Genomic DNA, 12,173 nt, shown 5'->3' with positions numbered 1-12,173 from the left:
CCAGTTATCTTAAATAGTTGTTTTTAATTAGATTAACAACAATCAATTAATCAATAATTATATGGCCTAATTACTATTTGTGGGTGGACCTCTATGCTTTTTGCAAGTGGAATCTTGTAATTATGGTAATTCCAACATGGCGTGAACACACCAAAACCAGCAACACATGAATTTATCTCCCTTTCTTCAACATTCTATGGACCTCAAACTGGACTTTGTACAAAGCTGCCTCTAAATGTGATAACAGAGAAACGTAATCCTCCATGGTGGCTGTGAATGATTAAGCAGCTTGTGTAAACCACTCTCTCTCTCTATTTTACTCTCTCTAATATTCTCTCCAACCCATTTTCTTTTTACAGGAACCCTTTTTGTTTTATATTTCTATATTAGACTTTGATTTACACATGGAACTGATCATATTTTATCTCTCTTTGTTTTTCTCTTCCTATTCTACTCTGCCAGCCAGTTCTCCTCTCTCTTTATCTCTCAGTATCAGTTGGTGATTAACTATTGATATCAGTCTCAAGTGTCTCATATGATATCAGCCAAGTGGCAGTACACACACACACACACACACACACGCACACACACACGCACACACGCACACGCACACACACACGCACACTAAAATTAGAAGTACATTTTGAATTGTGATCAAGTGACAGACATGTAAATAAGTCCTGGTAAAGGTTCTGAGTGAGATCCTTCTGTTTGCTTCATACAGTACACGATAATACAGGTATAAGATTTACTTTACACTTATTTCTATTTGTAAATGTAATCAATAAATAATTCTGTGTGAAGTCAATTGCCTTCAAGTTCACACAGGTGCCCTAGCAGAGTCACTACAAGTGTAGTTCATTTAACTAGACATGTTACACAACATGGATGTGTATCATTCACTTCTTTATGCCTGATGTTAAACAAATAAAATAAAAATGCATAGCATAGTATAGCATAGCATAACATACAATACACCATCGTTCAAAAGTTTGGGGTCAGTAAACTCACTCTCCCAATTTAAATCTAGATCTCTTTAGCCAAGCATTCACACAATGCATCTCATAACCTTATTACTCCAGTTAAATCAGATCAAATGCACATGATTATCATTGCTTAATGTTATGAACAGCAGCGACGCAAATCATTTTCCATTTGCTTTTTTGCTTTATTTCGGGATGCCCATCCCGTGGTGAGTACATCAGCTCTAGTTTGGATCCAGCCTCTTATGAAGATTTCAGATGACCCAACCTGTGAAGGGATGACACAATCTCCTGCGAGGACTTCTTCAACATGCACCAATGCTACATTTTCTATATATTGTAATCATTATGTTTTAAATCATAATAAAATGTTACATTATTAAAAATGTTACTGAATTTTCAACATAATAACATTTTACATTATTACTATTTTTACTGTATTTTCAATGTAATAAATGCAGCATTGATGAGCATAAGAGACTTAATTCAAAACCATTTTTAAATTGTTAAAATGAATTAAAGATGTAAAAATACAAAAGACTGTCTTTTTAATCTTCTTCAAGCAACTCTAATTTCTGAATATCTAAAAGTTTGCAGAACTGTGTCCTTTTATTCCACATTAAGGCTGAAATACATTTTTAAAATCTTTATACATTATGCTACTGACACATAAGACTAATGCTATAGTGGTATCAATACTAAATCTAAGTTAATTAAAATGTTGATGTACTGTATGAGGGTCCTTCCTCCCTCCCAGACAAGATAACACAAATATGTCACAAATGTCTTCACAAATATGTAAATTGAACAATGAAACCATTTAAACTAACAAACAGTATATGGAAAACAGGTGAGCATAATGAAACATGGGGTGAATTCCAATTTGGTCAACACTGACTTTTATTGTATGTAAAAGAACAGTTTGGACATTCTATAATATATTTTCCTTCTATTTGCATTCTTTCAGTATTTCATATACATGACCATTCAAAATGTTTTTGATAGGAGCTCACCAATGCAGCATTTATTTATTTGACCAAAAATTCTGTAAAAACATATTATTATTATTATTATTTCCTTTATATAACCAGGAGAATCACATTGAGATATTATTTTCTCTTCTTCCAGTGAGACCTGGTCCAGATAGCGGCACATAGAGTTTCACACAAAAGAATAACAATAAGACAACACCACAATTTACAACAATCAAAAGCTAGGTAAAAGCAAATCAACTAAAACAATTACAAGTGTCCTGTAAAACATTTTGCAAAAGACGTTTACAAGTGCTTAAGGTTGGAAGAGCGTCTATCCAAGATTAAATATTCTAGGCTATATATTATTGTGAAATATTATTACAATTTAAAACTCATTAACACAAATATCTAATCAGCCAATCACATGGCAGCAGTTCAATGCATTTAGGCATGTAGTCATGGGCTGAATCCGAAATCGGCCCTTAAACCTTCATTTACTATTCCCTACGTTAGTCCACTAATACAGTTCACTTGAAGGTGTGCACTGATGCCTAACCGTAACCTGAAGCCTAACCGTAACCCGAAGCCAAACCTAATAACCTAAAAATCTGGTAGATAGGAATGCTGTTCCCGAACCAGCAAACAATGTTGACCCAGGAAAACGTTTAAGCAAGTCAAGATATTAATCTTTTATAAGTGAGTGTGTTGTACTGAAAAATATCCGTGACATTAATGGTTTAGTCACATATGAGGAACTGTTTTCTTTTTCCTCCAACATCTGCTGTTAACTTGGCTAATGTGAGGCTATCTCTGTGTTATCCCAGCCCAGAGAGTCGGGATTGTGTCTGGCCTTATGGCCGCACTGTGAGAATTGGCACTGCGTTGGCAAAGGCCCCTAAGCACCAGGGGCATATGGGCACTGTGGGAAAGTGATAAGATAGATTAGTTGCCTTTTTTCTCTTTATTCATGAATGAAAATGAGTGAGTAAATTCAAACAGCCGTTGAGCTTACATCGGTTGTACTCTCGTTATTGCGGTGCAATGTGGGATTGAATGAGTGCACTCAATAACGGCCACTATGGTTTCGTACACCACAACAAATGGCTGTCCCTTCAAATAACGCCCTATTTGAGGGTATAGGGATGGATTTCGGATTGAGCCATGGTCAAGAAAGACAATCTGCTGAATGTTACAGGTATATTCTGTATTTAAGTTTGCTTTGAGTTGATTTTTGCAGTTTTCCCATTCTGATTTCTGTGTTCTTTTTTTGTTACCATTGTGATTAATTGCTTGATTCATTCCCCGCTGCTTCTCGTTTCCTTTGATAAGTTATCCTGTGTATTTATAGTCCTGTGTTTGTTTCTTTCCTTGCCAGATCGTCTTAAAAAAGTGGTTGTTCTGGTTTCCTGTGTTGTTGTTTCCAGATAACCTGTAAGAAGTGACATTTTGAGTTTAATTTGATTAAAGAATACTGCTTGCAAATAGATCCAGCACTTTTATTTCCATCTTCATTTCCTTGCTGACACTGAAATTCATTCTGAGCAACAGAATGAGGAAGAAAGATGATTTAAGTGACTTTGAACGTGTCATGATTGTTGTTGCCAGACAGGTCTGAGTATCTCAGAAACTGCTGATCTGCTGGGATTTTCAAGTACAACCATTTCTTGGGTTTACGGAGAATTCAGAGAGAGAAAAATATCCAGTGAGCGGCAGCTCTGTGGGCGGAAATGCCTTGTTGATGCCAGGGTCAGAGGAGAATGGCCAGACTGGTTTGAGCTAATACAAAAGCAACAGTAACAGTAACTCAAATAACCACTCGTTACAACTGAAGTATGCAGAAGAGCATCTCTGAACACATATAACCTTGAAGCAGATGGGCTACAGCAGCAGAAGATCACAGCAGGATCCACTCCTGTCAGCTAAGAACAGGAAACTGAGGCTATAGCTCACACGGGCTCACCAAAATTGGACAATAGAAGATTGGAAAAATGTTCCAGGTCAGATAAGTCTTGATTTCAGAAGCAACATTCAGATTGTAGGGTCAGAATTTGGCGTAAACAACATTAAAGCATGGATCCATCCTGCCTTTAACAATGGTTCATGCTGGTGGTGTAATGGTGTGAGGGATATTTTCTTGGCACACTTTGGGCACCTTACTACTAAGTAAGCATGGTTTAAACGCCACAGCCTCCCTGAGTATTGTTGCTGACCATGTCCATCCATTTATGACCACAGTGTACCCATATTCTGACTGTACGTTCACACCGCCGCCGACTTGAGCTTCCAAAGTTACCGGAAGTCATTCATTTTCAATGGAAGCTGGCTTCTCTCAGCTGCAAGGAGCGTCAAATCCATCGGCGTCGCGTTTTGGGCGTTTTGGGCGTTTTGAGCGTTTTGAGCGTCAATCAGAAAGTTGAAAGTATCTCAACTTTATGGTAATGAGCTATGACGCGGTTCAGCGGCAAACGCCAGCAACCAATCGGAATATAGACGTCCTTCGCGCTGGCTGATTCCGGAGAAACATACGATGTAAACTTTCGTTCCTACCAAAACATTAGTTCCGAGAAAAGGGAGGAGAAACTGATAATCGCTGTTGCTGGGTTTCCTATCATTTATGATATGACGTTATTTTCATATAGGGACCAGTTACAAAAGAGAGAGAGCCCCGGCCGCGCGCGCGCACTCACCTTCAACGTCTTCAAACAATATGTCTTGCTCTCTCTCCCTCGCGCATATTAATCAAATATTTTTTTCCCGACCAAATGTGACCAAAATGGTTATAAAAATGCTGTCATTATAAAAGGTTCCTAGTGTCAATGTATTGCTTGTTTTTTTTTTCTGTTTACATTTCATGGTGTGACACATGACTTCAGAGCGGCCAAAGCGTCAACAAGCTTCCCCGTACGTTTTTGACAAGCGTCCTTGACAGGGCGGCCAGAGCTTCTTTGCAGCTCAAGTCGGCGGCGGTGTGAACGTACAGTGATGGCTAACTTACTTCCAGCAAGATAATGCACCATTTCACAAAGCTCAAATCATCTCAAAATTTGTTTCTTGAACATGACACTGACTTCATTATCCTCAAATGGCCTCCACTCCATAGTGACCAGATATCAATCCAATAGAGCATCATAGTGGAACAGGAGATTTGCATCATGGATGTGCAGCCAACAAATCTGCAGCAACTCACTATGGACCAAAATATAATAAATAGGAATGTTTCCATTACCTTGTTGAATCTCTGCCACAAAGAATTAAGGCAGTTCTAAAAGGCAAAAAGGGGTCCAACTTGTTACTAGCAAGGTGTACCTAATAAAGTGCCCAGTGAGTATATATATATGTGTGTGTATACATAGCCTAGATACTGTACATACTACATACTATATTACTACCACACTCAAAAAAAAAATTCATTGGATGAACATGATTTTATCATGCCACCTATATTCCATCTAAACAAACCAAGTTAAGTCAACCAACCTTTATCATATTATTTGAACACAAAATAGATGTGTTGGTTAAACATGATATTAACATTTCCATTAAACTAATTTTAATCTTTTTTGAGTTACATGTTCATTCTTAGTTAATTTAGTGAGATTACTTTGAGTGTACAAAAAACACACAGAAAACATGCAAACAATTTAAAATTTTATTTTTTTTAATTGGGCTTTAACATGCACCAGTTAAGTCTGAACTGCTTTCTTCACTTTAAGTATCCCATTCATCTGAGTGTTTGTAACATGACATATAAGAAACATTTAGCTAACAAAATCTTGGCTCTTGAGAAAACTGATCCCCAAGCAACGCTTGCAAGACTTTAACGCCCCTTTTTTCTTAACACTTCTAAAAATTAAGCAATTTTAACACTTTCCTTTTTGGGAATTTGTAAGGTAAACCATGGCCTGATACAGAAAAATGTTACATTTGAAAATAAACATGAATTTAACAAACAATTGTGAGTAACAATTTGAGCTGTAAAATAATAATAAAAAAAGATTGTCTGATGAAATACTGGTGTATATATAAAACATAAAAATAAATAAATACATACCTTAAATAAATAAAAACCTTACAGCAGCTTGCTGTGATGAAATCACATGAAAATTATTTTGATAATTATAAATTACCAGTGTAGCTTATGTTCCTTCACATCTTAAAAATTAAGCCATTTTAATAATACCCATTTTGGGAATTTGTAAGTGTAAACCTTGGCCTTGACACACACACACAAAAAAAGTAAAATTTGAACAAACATGAATTTATAGCAAGTGTGTAACAACTGCTCCAGTCAGTTGTCCCTTTGGTAAAACACTGTTGTAGTCTCAGTCCATCTTTTTCAAGCTCACTTACTCCAAAAGCTTGTTTTTGAGGAACTGTGCCTTGGATGACAACATCTGTCCATTTAGATTTAGAAAGATCTTCTGCAAGACTTCAAAAGTGCATTTGAGCTCTGGTGGGTAGCTCAGGTTCAAACAGTATATCAGTCCAAATAACAGAGCACAAGCCTGACTATTCAAGTCACTGAGCACTTCCACACCTTCAAGGACACCAATGTCTGCTGGGTCATCGTTAGGCAGCGCTCCCTCCTTCAGTATGACATACACTCCTATCACAGTTTGCTCCATGGTACTATGGGACTCAAATTCTGAATCCTGTGGGATAAGAGCACAAGCAAAAATTAGCTCAAATATTTATTACAAGAAATGCACACTTAAACACTCACTGGCCACTTTATTAGGTAAACCTGTAAAGTAAACTTCAATCCAATACAGGAGCTCTGCTGTGAATCCTACATTTACAAGGTTATAATTATTCAGTTTTTAAGATGAAACTGTCAGAAAGGTGATAATTCTACTGTTTATTATTGAGGTCACAGTGGGTGCTGGAGTATAATGTGGTGCATTATATTATAAGATTGTAATAATTTATTTGGCCACCATATTTAAAATAAATTAGGTGGCTAAAACATTAGAACCACTTTGGAATATAATGCACTGCAATAAAACAAAAGCATACATGTACAGTTTCTGATGCCATTTTTTTTAAATGCAAATTAGGCCCCTTGAGAGCTCAACCGATTTGAATAAAAAAATATTTGTTTTCGTGCATCAACCAATTCACATAAGAACTGTGTACCATCAGTTTCCTATAAATAAACAATTTGTCCAGCTCAGTTATTTGACAAAGTTATGTGTTCTCTCAAGTCACATGTTTGTTGTAGCAAATAGGGGAAAACACGGCCCAAGTACAGATTCAATGGGCTTTTAAAACTGTATTTTCTTATCAACTCACCAAATATGCCTTCACTAGTTTTTCAGGGTCTTCATTCAAGTAGGTGCACAGAGACTTGATGACACAGGCTCTTCGGGTATGTATAGTGTCATTCTGTGGGGTGGGGACAAGATTAACTCAAACTTCAGTGGCGGCACAGCTTCCCACAGCTTCTGTGGGAAGAAAATGCATTGAGAATGACTATTAAATATACACAATTTAAATATACACAAACATAATGATTGTCGTTTCCAAAACAATGGTGTAGTTTATAATGCTTAAGCAATTTGTACCTACAACTCTCCTTTGTAACACACTGCCTGCACTGCCACATACACGTCACTGAAAGAGAAAGAAAAGGAAAGGTCAGTAATCAAGGATAGTTAGTTATACATTATATGTGAGTGTTAAGAAAAACTACTTACATGTAATTAAGGTGAGGTTCACACCAGAAGAGCATGGGGACAGCTTTATATTGTGATGTATTTCATCTTTTGTATGAAGAAAAGAATCATTTTCGCTGTAAAAAAAGTAAAGAAAAAAAGTGTATAAGACTGACTTCAAAAAAATGGGCCAAAGAAAATACCACTACTGGCTGCTGTTACTAAATATAAAGTTTTACTTATATTAATAAGTATATTCCATAAATAAAACATGTATACCTATTCAATCATAACTTTAACTGCCATTTATTAGGACACTTCAAATATGGTCGACTGCATCATAGATTTTACTTGACAATTTTTGCACACTGTAATCAATAAGCAGGGTAGCATTAAGTAACATGTTTGAAAAGACAGAAATGGCTAGATACAGAACGTTTAAATTAATATTTTGCTGATATACATACATGAAGGCCAGGCCAACATAAAAATGGCACATTACGCTAACGTTAACGTTAGCTAACGTTGCATTAACTTAACGTACAAACAGAAAAAAACCGGGAAAAAAACGGGTGTATGATGTTTTCGACTCTGACGTCTGCATTCAATTTATCTCCTGTTTTACCCTCCCATTGTTGGGGTAGAGTTATATTTGCTGAAAATCAGCGAAAAAATTGCTAGAGTTGCCATATTCCACTTTAACGTTAAGGTGAAACTCGTATCGACAAAGACACAGAATTGAACCCAACACATGTGCTTCACGTCTGGGAAAATAAGCCTGCTTAGAAACATCGCAACAGTGTCTAATAACTTAGTTTTATCACACAGTAATAATTACAAATAGGTACATATATCAGGTACTTACCCTCAATATCAAGGATGCAGAACGATTAGACCGCTCACAAAACGTCAGGAATTTCAGCCTTCTCCACAGTACATTTGAGTCCGGCCGCGTGTCCCCGAACTTCCCGCCGCAGTACTGAGCATGCGCAGTGTGACTCACCAGAGAGAATTGTTGATATGAAGCGCCTCAATCTCATTGAATCAACAAGTACAGATCTAATTCATTCAATTATTTCTTAATTTAGTTCCAACTAACAAGAATGAATCATTTAACACAAGTAAACTCGTTATATTCTTATTAATCAGACATATTTTTATTTAGTAAATCAAGCAAGTGGCTAGTTGAGTTTTTTGAGTGCATACTACAATACACATATGACATATTCTACCATACATATGAAATTGTTTGTTTCAGTTCTCATTTGCTCATTCTAAATCTTAAATACCACTTGATTTTCATCTTCAACTGCCCACTTGGCAGTCATGGCACTGAAAGTCTGTCTTTCTGTCTCTCATTCTCTTTCTATCTCACTCTCTCTGTATGTCAAGCTGGTTTCTGTTCATTTCTCTCTGTCTTGTCTTCTTCTCTTTCTTTCTTATAGGCAGTGTTAAAGAAAAGATGTTTGTTTCAGGAAATTTGTGTTTGGACAGATTTACAAGCAGATAAAAGTGGATCAGCATGACTAAGCCAACCTGTAATTATCTTTGGAACGACTAGTAGAGATTATGATGCTTTGCTTTGAAGGTGTTGGCTAGACAATCCCAGGAAACCTTGAGTAACACTGAATGTAACTATCTGAGAAAGACTGTTCCTAGTAGTTACATTTCAACCAAGGGAATGTTATTGTCTAATTCTAAAAAGTTAAAAATGTTAAACACCTACTATATATCTGACTCATCTTGCTATAACTTTGATTAAAACAACAACAACAACATTGTGAATACTGTAGGGCACAAAGGGTTTGGACCAATCAATGAATTATGACACTGAGTGAGTAATGGCATGCAAGGCAATTAGGAAAAAGACGCTGAACTCAAAGAATTTGTCTGGTTAGCATTAACCAGTTAGCCCCTGCTGGCAGATGCTGTAACTAAATCATTCTAGTGGTAACTTGAGCATTCAATAGCCATGCAATTTTTTTCAACTCATGACATTATGATGACACTGAAATGAATGGAAATGCTTACAGTCTTTTGGTAGTATAGATTTCATTGAATTACACACCCTCTAATTAATACAAAGAAAGAACACTGGAAATTCCAGTCTGGATCTATTTTACGGGAGTTCGTTCTGGGTTAAATACTAAATTGTCAGGGTGTATTAATAGGTTGTAACAGCCAGGAAAGCAGTTTAAACCTTTTTGCTTCAGTTAATTTAAAATAAATTGTTGTAGCCATTTGTCTAACCGTTTGTTGCATATTTATCTTTGTATTTATTTTTTGTATTTATTAGTTTTTAAATTTAGTTAATTATTGTTCACATGTCAGGTTGTAGGAATGTATATTTCACTGCATATGCATGGGCGGGGGGAGGAAGTGAGAAGGAAGAACAAATGTTTGGATTTGGGGCATGGTGGGAGCTTTCAGTTCTGTCAAATACCTAAATTATTATTATTTTAATTATAATATAATTTACATTACTTTATTAATTATTTGTATCACCAAAAACAACTTTATATTAGCTACACATTCAACAACAACTGCCTTATGGAAGTGAATGGAGATATCACAGGTCATTGCAGTATCTACACACTGTAAAAAATCCAACTTACGTTTTGTATGACAAATTCAGTTTTTAAAGTTTATTCAACTATTTAACATGAAAAAAGTTGAGAAAAGTTGAGATAACTCAAACACGTAAGTTGAGAAAACTCAAAAATGTCCTGCAGCTGGTTGCCTTAAACGTTTATGTTTTCTCAACTTTTTTTTTTTTTTTTTACAGTGCAGAGGCATACAACCATAATTAGGAGAAGAACTTCTGGGCTCAACTGTCACCACAGCTGAGTCACTTAGCTTTCTAGGAATCAACATTTCTCAGAAGCTCAGATGGGAGGATATTGTCTTCATTGTGCATAACTGATATGCACAATGTAAAATAACGTAAATGTCTGGTATGGGTTAGTCACAGCATGAGACTGCAGCAAATTGTACTTGCACTGTAAAAAAAAAAAAGAGTGTAATTTTAACTGTACAATATTGTAAAAACGCTATGGAAAAAACCCTGGTAATATGTTCCCATACTATATACAGGGAAAAACTGTAAAAGATCGAACTGGTGATTTCATCAAATTATAATTTACAATAAAAAACTAACATTCCTAGAAATCCCAGTGGGACACTTCACATTTGAAAGTTTTTCATTTAAAAAAAACTGTTTTTATCAGTTATGCACATTTGGGATTTATGTTACATCTTCTGTTTTGTGTTTGTGACTGTGCAACTTTTGTAAAACTGAACTTGTGTAAAGGCTACTTCTGTGAGATTGTGAGATGTGGCTTCCTCTTTTACCTAATACCTAACAGATTTTAGTAGCTGTGTGCGTTGTTGGATTTACCGGTTTAAATGGCTTTTTTTTTGTGTGTAAATTTCAGTTTTATACTGTAAACTTCAATTTACAAATTTACAGGCTGTTCTGTAAATATGTTTACATTTTTTTCCAGTTTTTTTATTTTATTTTATTTTTTTAGAATTATTCACATCTGACATGGATTTTTTTGTAAAAACAACAGGATTTATTTATTTTTTTAATGAAAAATGAAAATCATTGGGTAGCCTACTGTCTGCCCAATTGAATCAATATTCAAGAAGCAGGCTGTCAAAATAATCAACAACTCCTTGCACAACAACATTTGTCAGCTAGTGCCTTAAGAATCTATTGCAAATTTGAAATACCTGGCTGCCGTTTTTTTTTTTTTTTTTTTTTACTTTCAGTTAAACTTTATGCATGTCTGATGGGTTGGGGTTCTAAGCTGTATAACACCCACAGAAGCACTCACAGAAACATGAGCGGCACCAACTGAAGAGAATCATCAATGATTCAAACACAATCATCATGCCTGTTCTATTTCTCTCTCTCTCTTTCTCTCTCACTTACACATGCAAACACAAAGACGACATTGTACTAACTGTGAAGTTTTGGTGGAATTTTTCTTCAAAAGTTGTATTTTTGTGCGTTATGTGTTTATGTTATAAGCACATAAACTGTTATTATGAGATTCCATTTAGATAGTTACTTCAGTTGTTATGAACTATAGTGATATTTAATTATTGTAACTGTTAACACTATGGGCTACAATAAGGTTTCATTTGTTACATTGGTTAACTACATTAGTTTACATGAACTTACAATAAAAAATTACTTTTACAACATTTATTCTTAGTTCATCTCAAAATTTTAATTTTAAGATAAAAAATGATATCTGGTAACAATAGTTAATACACTGTGAACAACAACATAAACATTTTTATTAACTAATGTTAAAAAAGGATAATAAATGCTGTAAAAATGCATTGCTCATTGTTAGTTCGTGTTAGTTAATGCATTAACTAATGAGTCCTTATTGTAAAGTGTGACCAATTAACTTTTAAGAAGTCTTGTAAACCTCATCCTTATAACCGAACACTTAATTAATCCTCGAAATGTTTTTTTTTTTTTTTTTTTTTTTACTATTACGCAGTCAACAGGCGTATTAGCATGTTATTAGAGTTATAACGTCAAA

The 12,173-nt window shown here is 35.3% G+C and overlaps 1 long non-coding RNA gene across 2 annotated transcripts; it reads right to left on the bottom strand.

The window, feature by feature from the left end:
- Positions 1–6,668: 6,668 nt before the first annotated feature.
- On the bottom strand, positions 6,669–8,567 carry LOC309495848. Of its 2 annotated transcripts, XR_014204845.1 has the most exons (4): positions 8,477–8,567; positions 7,654–7,748; positions 7,522–7,570; positions 6,669–7,401 (listed from the first exon to the last, which is right to left on the bottom strand). It is a non-coding gene; the product is annotated as an uncharacterized lncRNA (long non-coding RNA). The 2 variants fall into 2 exon arrangements; XR_014204846.1 differs by lacking the exon at positions 8,477–8,567 and having other exon boundaries at positions 7,654–7,786.
- Between the last annotated feature and the right edge of the window lie 3,606 nt (positions 8,568–12,173).

This window comes from Leuciscus leuciscus (genome assembly GCF_965113295.1).
Source record: "Leuciscus leuciscus genome assembly, chromosome: 3".
Lineage (NCBI taxonomy): Eukaryota > Metazoa > Chordata > Actinopteri > Cypriniformes > Leuciscidae > Leuciscus > Leuciscus leuciscus.
The sequence above is the reverse complement of the archived record's forward strand: the minus strand, read 5'-3'. Positions and strand labels throughout refer to the sequence as shown.